Source organism: Herpailurus yagouaroundi, unplaced genomic scaffold, assembly GCF_014898765.1.
Source record: "Herpailurus yagouaroundi ecotype Mexico unplaced genomic scaffold, PumYag 77, whole genome shotgun sequence".
Lineage (NCBI taxonomy): Eukaryota > Metazoa > Chordata > Mammalia > Carnivora > Felidae > Herpailurus > Herpailurus yagouaroundi.
The window spans coordinates 6648598-6662497 of NW_024412388.1; the positions used below are offsets into that span (position 1 = coordinate 6648598).

A 13900-nucleotide genomic window follows, 5' to 3' on the forward strand; every position below is an offset into this window, starting at 1 on the left:
TCTCACGGTCATGCGCCCACTTCCTGGATGGGGTAAAATCAGCACCAGTGACGTGCTTGCGAGGGCTGGTTGTTCAGTCAAGCGATGTTTGTAGCTTGAAACTGGCTATGGTGAGAGTATTTACACCATGGAAATTGGCAAATGCTACCGACCAGGCCTTCCCCGCTCCACCCTCCGGACCCATCAATTTAGACACTTACACCCCTGAGTCGGCCCTGCCTAACCCAACGGAACAGGTTCTCCTAAGGACAGAGACATTCTATCACCAAAAGAGGGGAAGTAGAGGCTGGTCAGACACATACCAGAGGAGACCTCACAAAAGAATCTTCCAGATTTCCTCCCACCCCGAAACTGACCGGGCCAAAGGTTGAACCCACCACGGAGACAGTCTAGCCCATGTGTAGTCTTCCGGGAGAGGGGCCCAGGCTCTGCTCCTCTCCCCTCCTCCCTGCACCTCCGGGTCACATTCTATGGAAAATTAAGGAACTTCCTGAGCCCGCCGCTTTCTGCAAAGCCCTTCCAGCAACCTAGACCCATGATTTTCAGTTTGTTCAGCTATTTTAGAACAACCCCTTTCAGATCAGCCCAGAAGTGGGGACTGCGGCTTGATTTGAGGTTAAACAAATACGTGCCATGTATCTACCGACACTCGAGGAATGAAAAATTTCCGCAGGCATGTTCCCAAGCTATGCGCTCCAAATTGCCCCAAACTGTGCCCCAAATTGCCGGGTTCCAGTCTAGCGTTCTCCATTTCCAAAGATATTTGTGTTGCGTTCGGCTCTACTCTGCACAGAATGCTAGGGCTGACCGTGGGTGGGGTCGGGGGGCCGGGCGCGCCCCCCCTTGGCCGTGGCAGCCTCCTCCCCAGCGCCCACAGGACCCTGGGAGCCCCTGGGGTATTTCTTGGCCTCCTGGGGAATGACTCCTCTCGATCCTAGGGCGCCTGGGCCAGACGGCTGGCCGGCCGAGGCAGGCTGCTTTTCCTGCCATGTTTTGAGGGTAGGCAAGAATGAGGAAAAAGGGGGGAGGGGGGAAGCAACACCCACCTTCTCAAACAAATAAAGCTGCACTCCACGAGACAGGAACGCTGAGCCTCCCAGAACATAGGCGGGAGAGCAGTTCGACAGAGAAGTCATCCTTCTTTTTTCCTCTCGAGGGACATGGGTCTCTGTGCCCAAGCTGGAAATCTGGACCAAGGGTTTTCAGACCTCCTCCTCTTGCAAGTGTCCTGGGGCAGAAACCGTTACGCTCACCAAATACGCCAGGTGCTCCCCTGCACGTCCGGGCTGTGCCATGTGAGTGGCTTGGGCCAGTGAAACGGAGCCGAAATGATGGGTGTCATTGGCAGGCCCGGGCAGTGAAAAGCCCATGGCCCATTCCGCAGGCTCTCTTTCCCGGCCACTGGGACTGCGGAAGCCGTATGTTCCAGATGGCATGGCTACAAGACGGAGCTTCCGTCCGCCTGCGTCCCTGAGTGAGTCTGTGGGGCAGACCCACCTGCTGGCCTGCTGGCACATACGGGCCGAACAAGAAAGAAACTTCTACTGTGTTCGGCCACTGGGACCCAGGGGTTGATTGCTCCTGCAGCGTCGCCGGGCATACCCCGACGGGTTCAAGCTCCCGGCACGCTCTGGTACAGTTGACCGTGTTGTTGACTGGGAGAGACCAGCATGCAGGAGGCTCCGGCCAGCAGCCTTCACCCAAAGGAGGGCTTATGAGGGCATATTCAGGGGCCCCTATCCCACCAAAGATTTGGGGGCCTTCCTTGCAGCTTGGGCCTGGGTCTATGCCTTCCTTTGAAGGTCTGCACAGCACTTGGTTGAACACGCGCGCCTCTCTCACACCCCGGAGCGTCTAACGGGGCGCGAAGTACCCTCACTGGCGATCCCCCATGAGGCGAACGAGAGAGTCCTAACTCCGATTTTAAAGATGAGGACACCGGCGCTCAGAAGGATCTAACGTGCTGCTGAGGTTGCACAGCTAATTGAAGAACTTAACCGAGGTCTTGTGTCTCTCACCACAATACCAGTATTTCTCAAAGTGCAGCTCTCAGTCTCTGAGACGGGGCCCGGGAAACCGCGTTTTCAAAGTTCCTGGGGGCAGTAATTACACCAAGTGTGAGAACCCTGGCGCCGCACCAGCCTGCCTCTCCCATCAGATGAAGTCAGCGCCGGGAGGCGGGGGGGATTTGAGGGTGCAGCAGAGGACCACCTCCCCAGCGAAAACCACAACTGCTCTGTGTGAATTTCTCCCCAGAGAGCCATTTCTTTGGGTTAAAATACAAATAGTCCTGGAAACACTTGAGACCTTCTTATGAATTAACTCAGGTTTCCCCCTGCCCCACCCTGGCTAGGAACCATTGCTTGTAAGAAGTCGCTCTATGGGGCGCCTGGGTGGCCGAGTCGGTTAAGCGTCCGACTTCAGCCCAGGTCGTGATCTCATGGTCCGTGAGTCCAAGCCCCACGTCTGGCTCTTTGCTGACAGCTCGGAGCCTGGAGCCTGCTTTGGATTCTGTGTCTCCCTCTCTCTCTGCCTCTGCCCCCCTCGTGCTCTCTCTCTCTCTCTCTCTTTCTCAAATAAACATTAAAAAAAAGAAGTTACTCTGCGAGGTAAGTTTCCGCAGGGAAAACACTAGTCAAGAGTCAAGCCCTCGCCCTGAGAGCTGAAATCCAGCTGGAGACTGCAGGGGGTGACGTCCTGGAGTCAGGAAGGGGCTGAGCATCCTAGGGGGTGGGGGGAAGTGCTCCAAGAAGAAAAAAATACAGCCAGGGGAGGTGGCTGAAACCTCACACATGAGAAAGAACCAGAGTAAAGCCTCAGCCTTACGTACTACCTGTGTGAACTTGCAAAACGTCCTTCATCTCCCCAAGCTTCAAGGTCTCGTCTGTGAAACGGAACTCGTCACAGAATCCACCTGTGGTCAGGCTGCTGTTAAGCATCCAGTGCGTTTGGGTGTACAACGGTGGACATTTAATGATCCCTCACCACACGCCAGCGGCCCTCCTGAGTGCCTTACACACATTAACTCAATCGTCATGACTACCTGACGACATGGTTATTGTTTTACCCGTCTCGTAAGGGAGGGAACGGAGGCACAGAGAGGTAAAGTAACTTGCCCGAGGCTGCAGAGCTGGCTCGTCGGTGCCAGAGCCAACAGCTGACTGTGGATGCGTCTCCTAGGGAGGGCTACAGTGGGAGGAGGGCCACAGGGGAGCCTGTCGAAAGCTGGGGCTCAGGGCAGGGTTCCTGTTGCCCAGGTCCGAGTTCAGGTTGAATGGCGGCCATAATGATTAGCATCACTACTGAGCCGAAGGGTGGAGGAGAACTCTACCTGTTCTCGCCTTCATCCCCAGATACTAACCCTCCTCCATGCCCAGAGGAAGACACTGGGTGCTGCCTCCCAGAGCCTAGAGACCCCGGGGTAGCCCCAGCCCCGTCTGCCCCCCCCCCACACACACAATGGGTACCCGTATCTTGGTCGGTTGGTTGTCTCCTTTGCTTTCTTGGTGCATCCTTAAATAAACTGCAGGGTTTCAAAGAGAAAAGGGAACCGGCATTTATTGAGCAGTTATGATGGGCAAGACTCCTTATCCAGCAAATCCACGCGTCTCACGGGGCCTCACAAATTTGTGAAACAGATCTTACTGTCTCCACTTTACAGGTGAGGAAACCAGGCCCAGGGAGGCTGGATTACTTGCAGCAAACCAGGGGCGTGGTGACGCTGCGGACCTTTGTCTGAATCCAAAGCCACTCAGGAGAAGGGAGGGCCAGCAGGAGCTCTGAGATCCAGCCCCCAAAGGTGAAGTTCCCTGTTCCTCGTTCGTTCCTCCCCGTGCTGAGCGTCTCTGAGTGGCTGCTTTATGCCAGGCGCCCGATCAGTGACTGTGGCAACCTGGCCTCCGCTCCATTCTGTTCAGCAGGGATGTGGCTCTCTATGAATCGTGAACCCGGGGATGTTTCTGTCCTCCCTAGGCTCTGTGAGGACTGACCCTCGACCCAGAGGCTGCTTCCCAGACACAGGGGGATTCAGCCTCCTCCTGGGAGAATCCAAGCTCTGGGTGTTTCAGGAAATGTCTGACCTGCCAGGTTTCCTTGTGACTGATCAGTTAGAGCCGAGGAAGGGGGGCCAGAGGGGAGGTTTCCCGTCAGCCCAGCTTTTGTCTCTCACATGAGCCCGACACAGACAAACCACAACCACAGACTCGACCAGCTGTGGAAGCATCGAACAGGAAACCCAGAACATCTGGTGCCCCACTTCCTCTGCAGGCTGTGCAAGTCTGGGTGTGTGTGTGTGTGTGTGTGTGTGTGTGTGTGTGTGTCCGCTGGTGTACAAGTCTGTTTGCTTTCCCACTGTTGTTTAGTGGGACGTGGATGCAGACAGGGCTGGAAACCACAGGCCTTGTGGTGACAGGGGAATCAGACACTCACTCCCCAACCCTTATGGTGCCTCCTCCCTCCCCAGACAGTGACCCAGGACGTGACCCAATCTCCCAGGCCACCCTCCAACACACCGGCACATGTTTAGCTTCAAGACACCATGCCCTTGAAGAAAGGGATTTTTTTTTTTTTCCTTTTGGATTAGGTGGTTTTAGAGGAACTTTCTGGGGATGAGGTAGGAGGGTTCTGCCTAAATATAACCTTGCCTCGGCATACAGACCCACAGAAAGCAGAGTCTGGGTGAAAGCTGTTTTTAAAACAATTTGAGGAGAATCTGTGGACGACCTCTGAGGCTGTGTGCTGGTCAGGGGGCTGTTTTCCACCAGCGCCGGTGTCCTCTGTGGACAGCCTGAGGTAGACAGCGACTGAGAAGGGAAGAAACGTAAGAAAAGAGAAATAAAGCCCCCTCCCCCAACTGTAGCATGAGGTTTAACTCTCATCAGTCACCTTTAGGAGGTAGGCATTATTATACCCATTTTTCGAAATCATGAAATCAAGATGCAGAGGGGATGTGAACTCACCCAAGATCACTCAGCAGAGCCCGGGCTCAAAATCAAATCTGACCTCTAGCCACATGCTAGATCCTAAATCAACTTCATTCTTTCGACGAACAGTAACAATCTAAACTGTGCCTCGCACACAGTTGATGGCCAACAAATGTTTCTTGAATTAACCAACGAAGGGAGTTCTCATTGCTGGCAGAGACTCTCATCATCACTGCATGCCCGGGGTCAGCACTGCGCGAGACAGAAGCGGCTGCTTCGTAAGTTTCACAACAGTGACACTTCATTTACCTGCAGCTCATTTACTCGGCCAGGTCGACCCTTTGCATCCTAGCTAACAATCTGAAAGAACCACGAGCAGTCAAGAGAAGTCCCAAGCCCTTGAAAGTTCAAATCCTGACTCGGAGAACTTCTGAGGCCCTCAGTCGGAGGGAGTCTGGTTACCCTTCCTTTACAACCAGAGCCTAAAACTTTGCTTGCTCATCTTACAAGCACCGGTCTGGAAAAGGAGATGGCCTGCTACGGAAACTCGCTGGCAAAAGCAATCTGGGAATTCAACTAGCATCTTCGGACTGGTAGGAGGCATTATGGATTCTATGAGGAATGCACCAGCAGACAAGAGGCCGACGAGAAGGGACTGAATTGGTCTGATTCTCGGATCTGTGCCCTCCAGACAGCTCTGAGAGAGCCAGATGGGACAGCAGCACCTCCGATGGGTTCCCGGGAAAGACTGAGGGCGCAGCAGCGAGCCGCCCTCGACCGCACTCGCTCACGACTAGGTGTTTCGGAGCGACAGACGCCCCAACCTGAGACGACGCCCAGCCGCCTTCACATCTGCAGGTCGGCGGGGCCCTCCTCCGAGCCGGGATGACGTCACTCAAGCGGCGCGGGGGCGTGACGTCATCCGAGCGCGCCTCCCGCGGGGCCGAAGCCCTGAGCGCAGACTGGCAACGGCGTTGCTGTGGAGACGGTGCGTCGGGCACCGCCCCCGAGACGGGATTGGAGGAAGACAGGTCAGCTGCTTTGGTGCTGCTCCCAAAGAGCGCGGAGGCCCGGTGCGGCGCTCGCGGCGCGGGTTCCTATGGCAACCCGGACGCTGTCACGCGCCCTGGGGGCGGGCGATTCCCGGGAACCCCCAAAGCGAGAGTCAGAGCCCAGAGTGCAATTTGAGAGACTTTTTTCACCTAAGGGAGTAAACATCGCATGTGCCTCTGGCCCGAATAATGTAGAAATTCAAACTGCCCTAGACTGGATCCCGTGCAGGGCTGGAGGCCCCATGAGGCTTAAATTTATCACTGAAGCCGCGTCGGGTGAGAAGCAGAATCTGACCCAGGAGACTTGGCGCCAAGAGTGGCCTAACCTTTTTAGCCTCGGTTTCTCCTCAACGAGATCTTTCCCATAAGCATATAACATATATCATTTCTTCCTAAGAAAACCTTTTGATAACTCTACTTCTCCCTGTAGCTCCCAGCTCACCTGTCTCCTTTTTTTCCGAATATCGAAGCTCCTGAAAAGAATGTCTATATTCGCGTCTCTAGCTCTCTTCCCACTGTACCCTCTCCCGGCACGCTGTTTCTTCTTATCTGCTCTGTCAGCAACATTTGAAACAGTTATCACGCTCTCCTGCATCAGACACTTTATTCACTTAGCTGGTGGGACCGTACTCTCGGTTTTTTTTTTTTGCAGCATCCCTGGCTCCTAGTTCCCCACCTCATTTGCTGGTTCCTCCTCTTTGCCCGGACCTCTAAATGTAGCAGTGCCCCCCTGGGACTGGCTCCTTGACCTTCTCTCTCTTTTCACTTAATATCTTAAGTGATTTCATTTAGTTTCATGACTTTAAAGACCGTCCCTTTTGGCTGATGAGAGCCTGGTCCTCTCCCCTGAACCTCCATACTTGGATATACAACGACCTAGTTAGCATCAAAACTTGAATGCCTAGTAGGCAAGCTCAAACTCATATTTAGAGCGAAATTCCTGGGCTTTCCCACCCAAAGCTGCTCTACCTGTGTTCTTTGTAACACGGCTTCTCAGGCTCCAAACCTTGAGTACTCCTTCACCCCACATTCAACCTGTCCTATTGGTAAATCCTATTGGCTTTTTCTTCAAAAAGACTGACACCATCTTGGACCAAGCCCCCATCATCTCTCACACGGATTATTGTAATGGCCTCCTCACTGACCTCCTAGATTCAGCCTTCCGCCCTCTCCTCCTCAGCCTGGGTTCCCATGACAGCCTAAGTAATTCTGTTAAAAGTCACATCATGGGGCTCCTCTGTGAAGACCTTCCAAAGACTCCCTTCTCGCTGAGGGAAAGGCAAAGTTTTACCATGGCCAGAAATGTCCTGTACCACCAGGTTCCTGGAACCTGGCTGAGCCCCTCTCCTGATTGTGACTCCATTGCTCCCTTTACTCCAGCCACATGGGTCATTTTCCAGGCTTATTTGTTTCTGGGACACTGAACTTGCTTTTACCTCTGCAAGGAACTTGTCCTCAGATATCCCCAGGGCTCCCTCTCTCACCTCCTTCAAGGCTTGGCTCAAACATTCCTTATTCAGAAAGCCCTTCTCTAATCTCCTGCTTTTATTTTTTTTTTCAACGTTTATTTATTTTTGGGACAGAGAGAGACAGAGCATGAACGGGGGAGGGGCAGAGAGAGAGGGAGACACAGAATCGGAAACAGGCTCCAGGCTCTGAGCCATCAGCCCAGAGCCCGACGCGGGGCTCGAACTCACGGACCGCGAGATCGTGACCTGGCTGAAGTCGGACGCTCAACCGACTGCGCCACCCAGGCGCCCCTAACCTCCTGATTTTAAACGACTGGTCTGACTCCCCAGTCCCTCACTCTCACTGGGCTCCATTGCGTTTATTGCCTTCCAATATACCGTATAATTTAATTATCTCATTTGATGTCCTGCTCCATGGGAAGGCAGCGATCTTGTCTCTCTTGTCATTGCTGGGTTCTCACTTCCTAGACAGAAGCTGGCATGTGAGAGGTGCTCAGTAAGTGTCTATTGAGTGAATAGATACATTTCAAAATTGGACAGTTAGGGACTGAGGAAAAGAGGAATGTAGTGGAGGAAACTGACAAACCCTACCTCAGCCAGGTGATTAAGATTCAAAAAAAAAAAAATTTTTTTTAATCAGAATGTCATGTAGTGGTTAAGAGCCAGAGCTATAGGGGGTTGGGGTTGTGACCTTTAGGAAATTTAACCTTTCTGAGCCTCAATATCCTCCTTTTTAATGTTGGCAAAACAATACTTCAGTTTCACCCAACGATGTGGAACCCCTCCTGTATGAGCAGCGAGCACTATGCTCGTGGCTGGAACATGCTGGAGAACCTGATTGCACAGGTGTCCTTGCTCCCCTGGAGTCCGGATCCTGAGGAAGGTGTACAGACAATAACCATATAATCATCCAAATAATGATTATTCACAAAGTGTGACAAGCGTGAAGGTGGAAAGCCATCTAGTGCTGAAGCAGGGGAGGGGTGGGGAAGAGCACCCCCGAGGGAATGAATTCTTAATTGTATTAGTCAGCTCAGGCTGCTATAACAAAATACCACGGGCTAGAGGGCTTAACCAACTCTATCCTGAGTCCTGGGAGATAGAAGTCCAAGATCGAGGTGTCGGCAAGTCAGACTGGATTAGGGCCCACCCTAATGGCCTCATTTAAACACAGTCACCTCACTAAAGGTCCGGTCTCCAAATATAGTCACATTCTGAGGTGCTGGGGAGGGGGGGGGCTGGGAGAGGTAGTTAGGGGTTTTGCACATGAATCAGGGGGAGGGGAAGCACAATTCATCTCAGGGCATTGATTAAGACCCAAAGGATGCACAGGAAGGAGAGAGGGGACAACAGGAACCTTCCAGGCAGAAGAATCTGTGTAGAAACTCTATGGCTGGAAGGAGTGTGACGAGTTGGAAGAAATGGCGGGCCCCGTGTGCCTTGAGCTCAGAGTGAGGGGTCTTGGTAGGAGACACACTGGGCGTTGGGCGAGCAGAATGTGCAGGGCGCTGAAGGCCACGAGGTCTGTTACTGGTGACGTGATGAGTTGTCTTATGCGGCTCAGTCGGTGGCTCTTGATTTCAGCTCAGTCGTGGGCTTGAGGTTTGTGAGTTCGAGCCCCATATTGGGCTCTGCTTTGACAGCACAGAGCCTGCTTGGGATCCTCTCTCCCTCTCTCTCTATTCCTCCCCCTCTCTTGCTCTCTCCCTCAAAATACATTTATTTTTTTTTTATTTATTTTGAAAGAGAGAACATGAACAGGGTGGGGGAGGGGCAGAGGGAGAGGGAGAGAGAGGATCTGAAGTGGGCTCCATGCTGACAGCAGAGAGCCCGAGGTGGGGCTTGCACTCACAAACCGTAAGATCGTGACCTGAGCTGAAAACAAGAGTCAGGTGCTTAATGGAGCCACTCAGGTGTCCCTAAAGTTTATGTATTTTTAAGTAATCTCTACACTCAACATGGGGCTCGAACCCATGACCCCAGGATCAAGAGTCACATGCCCTACTGAGTGCCCCTCACATTGAAAGTTTCAGATGAGGGGCGCCTGGGTGGCTCAGTCGGTTAAGCATCCGACTTCAGCTCAGATCATGATCTCATGGTTCATGGGTTCACGCCCTGTGTCAGATTGATTCTGTGTGTGTGTGTGTGTGTGTGTGTGTGTGTCTGGCCCTCCCCCGTTTGTGCTCTACCTTTCAAAAATAAATAAACATCAAAAAAATAAAAGTTTCAGATGAAATTAACACAAAGGAGAAAAAGTATAGATGAAGCAGTGGAACACTTACCCAGTACGCCTGTCTACTGGAAGCCAAAATACACTGGAAACGATTTGGTGAGAAGAAGCACACATCTTTTATTTCTTTTCTCCAAGTTCAGCCAAAACCTTCCCTTAGGTGTACCTCTGGGGAACCAGTACACAGCAGGTACTCCTAAAAGATTTGGGGTGAGGGGCGCCTGGGTGGCTCAGTCGGTTAAGCGGCTGACTTCGGCTCAGGTCATGATCTCGAGGTCCGTGGGTTCGAGCCCCGCCACGGGCCCTGTGCTGACAGCTCAGAGCCTGGAGCCTGTTTCAGATTCTGTGTCTCCCTCTCTCTGCCCCTCCCCCGTTCATGCTCTGTCTCTGTCTCAAAAATAAATAAACGTTAAAAAAAAATTAAAAAGAAAAAAAGATTTGGGGTGAAGGGGATGGTCAGGCCCTCGGTAAGAGTGGCATTAGAGGGGTGGCAAGAGGGTTTCTCACTTTATTTCTAGAATTCGGTGTCAGGAAGCAGAAGCTGGTGTGACCACCCACCCACCTTCAACCTGAGTGGTGACTCCACCCTTTGAGGATTTTAAATTTTTTTTTTTCAACGTTTACTTATTTTTGGGATGGAGAGAGACAGAGCATGAACGGGGGAGGGGCAGAGAGAGAGGGAGACACAGAATGGGAAACAGGCTCCAGGCTCTGAGCCATCAGCCCAGAGCCCGACGCGGGGCTCGAACTCACGGACCGCGAGATCGTGACCTGGCTGAAGTCGGACGCTTAACCGACTGCGCCACCCAGGCGCCCCCACCCTTTGAGGATTTAATGCAGCAAAGATCCCCCCTGCCTCTTTGCACTGGAAGGAACCAAGGCAAGCATTTCATCCCAATGGCTAAAGAGCAATGACTACCCTCTTCGACACCCTGGACAGAGGGCCATCTGCCAGCGATGGGGAATGTACAAGGCAGCCGGCCCATCCTAATTTTTAACAGAATTAATTGTTAGGATCCGCTGTATACTATGAAGCCACATCTGTCTCTCGTAAGTCCTGGCCTGGCCTTCAGGAGCCACAAGGACCCCCATTCTTCCTCCTTGCGGCACCAAGGGTTCGACAATACCTGTGTGGCACCCTTCGGAGGCACCAAGACTTCTGCTCCCAAACTGATCACACCCCTCCAAAAGCGTTCCCAACGGTGCTCTTATGAATATTCCTGTCCATAAACCTTTGCATACCTGTCTTTGGATACATTTCTGCCAACCAAGCTGTTGGGCCAAATGGTACATTCTGTAGCTTTTGCTGTATATTTCCAGATCAGTTTCCAGCAAGGGTGCTTTTGTCTACATGCCCACAAGTGGTTTACGAGAGAGAACCTCTTTCCCCACACCCTAGCCACCAAATTGGGGGATTTTAATTCTTTTAATCACTGCCAATCTGATAAAAAGAAAATGATTATCTCATGGTTGCTTCAATTTGCATCTCTTTGATTATGGGTGAGGTTGGACATGTTTTCCAACCACATCCTATACTTCTGCAATCTAGTTTTGGAGCTAGATGCAGGCCCTTACAAGTATTCCAGTTAAATTTTATCTTGTTGGATTCCACCAATCATTCTTTCCTGGTGAGATCATTTGGATCCTGATTCTGTAATTCCAACATGTTGGCCTTCCCTCCCCGTCTTGTGCTATTTGCACAGTTGATAAGCAGTTATCTTTGGCTTCATCCAAGTTGTTGATAGAATGTTGAGGGGTTTAGGGCCAAGGACAGAACTGTTTGGCAAACTGCTAGAGAGAGCCCTGGGAGGACACCGTCCCATCTGCTGTTAAGATGCCACCTCCCATGCCCAGGAGCCACCGGCAGTGGATGGACCCCTCACCTGGGACACAAGGCCAGGAACAGATTCCAAGCCTGGACGCTAATTAGCTGTGTGGCCTTAAGCAAGTGGCGTCACCTTAGGGGCACCCAGGGGGCTCACTTGGTTAAGCGTCTGACTCTCGATTTCGGCTCGGGTCATGATCTCATGGTTTGTAGGATCGAGCCCCACATCGGGCTCTGCGCTGACAGTGCAAAGCCTGCTTGGGATCCTCTCTCCCTCTCTCTCTCTGCCCCTCCTCTGCTTGTGCACGTGCCTCCTCTCGCAAACTAAATAAACTTTAAAAAATAAATTTTAAAGAGTGGTGTCATCAATGTGCCACATGATTATCTAATGGCCCTTCGAGGTCTAGCAGCCTTTTTGTCACTATTTTGTCCACAAGAGGGTTTTTTTAATGATTATTTTTGAGAGAGAGTGAGTGAGCAGGGCAGAGAGAGGGGACAGAGGATCTGCAGCGGGCTCCGTGCTGACAGCAGAGAGCCCGATGCGGGGGCTCGAATTCACGGACGTGAGATCATGACCTGAGCCAAAGTCGGACGCTTAACTGACTGAGCCACCCAGGTGCTCCTCCGTAAGTTTCTCGAGACACTGTGAAACGATTGTCAGAAGTCATTGCACTGTGGCAAAGTGCTCACCCAATTCACCAACCTAGTGAGAAACATTCCCTCAATAGTCAATATTGACCCTTATGATCACCCTTTCTAAATGCTGGGCAAACATTCCTTTGATTATCTGCTCTAAAATTTTGTGTTTTGCCCATCATCAAAACTAAGCTCACAGGCCTTCAGTTTATCCAGTTTTTCCCCCCTCCCTCCATGATTTCTCAAAGTACCCTGAGACAGCAGGGGCGCCTGGGTGGCCTAGTCGGTTGAGTGTCCCACTCTTGGTCTCGGCTCAGGGCATGATCTCACAGTTCATGAGTTCGAACCCCGAGTCGGGCTCTGTGCTGACAGCGTGGAGCCTGCTTGGGATCCTCCCTCCCCTCCCTCTCTCTCTGCCCCTACCCTCCTCGTGCTCTCTTTCAAAATAAGTAAATAAACTTTTTTTAAAAAGTACCCTGGGAAAGCAGAGGCGCTCGCTGCCCCAGCTTGTCAGATCTGTCACCCTGGTCCAGTTTTCTTTCATATCGCGAAGGGGCGAGTCCCTGGGACTGCCTCCTCCCCTCCCAGCTCGGACAGAGGGCCCAGGGTGTCGGGAGCAGAGTTAATAAACAGCTGGGACAGCATTCAGAGGAAACGGTTTGAATGGCTTCGTTTGAGGAGGGGCCTTCGTAAGACTGAAAAATGCCAACCACTCTCATCATTAGGGGAAGAAACAGCTCCGGGGGCCTGTGCGAGGGACCTCCGGCTATCCGACTCGGGGCCGAATGCAGAAAATAAGCATCAGCAGAACTGTCTACAAACCAAATGATGACACCCCTTTGTTTGAGTTACTTCAAAACCAAAAATCAGACGAGACTATTCCAAGAAAGAAACGCTAAACATTAACCCCGTGTAACCAACGTAAGGGACGAAGTGAATCAGTGATAATTCTGGTCACTTGGCGTCTGATTGCCACTGGACCTGGGATGCGGTTAATTGACTTACCCCTCTTAAATGTACCCCTAAATTACCTACAACTATGGCCATCCGGTGTTTTCTGTGCTGGCTCATTCAGGCTAGTAATAAACAGTGAACAATGATAACAAGGGCAGAGACGATACTTAACCTCTTCTGGGAACCGGGCGCTGTTGTAAGTGCTTTGCATGAACTAACCCTTCCATCCCCACAGCTCCCCTGGAGGGAGGTGCTGTTTTCACTCACGATGCTTCACAGATGATGAGATGGAGGCGCAGAAGCGAGTTGAAGCGACCTGCCCAAGGTCACCCACCTTGTCACGGGCAGAGCCAAGGCCGGGAACCCAGGCAGCCTGGCTCCTCCCCCATCCGCCTCCGCTGCCTCTGCAAGTAAATGAGGAAAAGGAAGGAACCGCCGTCCGGAATCATTTCTCCCCCAGATCATGAACTAAAACTGCTTCGCAAACGGTGGTCTCAACGACCATGGGGGTCGCAACCCCCCCCCCGCCCCCGCTTTCAACGGCGGGAAAAGGAAGGCGCAAGGCGGAAAGGGGGTCGGGGGCATGGTCAAGGGCACGGAGAGCCTGTAGCCTGGGCGCACAGACTGTCGCCACAGTGAGTGCCTGCGACCCCGAAGTGCCACGCGCGGACCGAGACTGTAGCCACGCCCACTTCATGAAGCCGGACCTGCGCAGCCCCCATCCGGTCCTCCAGTAACAGAATTACGAGACCCAGTGCGGTAACCGCTGGCGCACGCGTGCTGCCGCAGCCCCGGGCAGCCGGACCGCCCGC

At 52.5% G+C, this 13900-nt stretch overlaps 1 long non-coding RNA gene across 1 annotated transcript; it reads right to left on the minus strand.

Moving 5' to 3' along the window:
* Positions 1-3540: 3540 nt before the first annotated feature.
* On the minus strand, positions 3541-5795 carry LOC121018089 (uncharacterized). The gene is made up of 2 exons (XR_005785020.1): positions 4959-5795; positions 3541-4802 (listed from the first exon to the last, which is right to left on the minus strand). It is a non-coding gene; the product is annotated as an uncharacterized LOC121018089 (long non-coding RNA).
* Positions 5796-13900: the final 8105 nt, after the last annotated feature.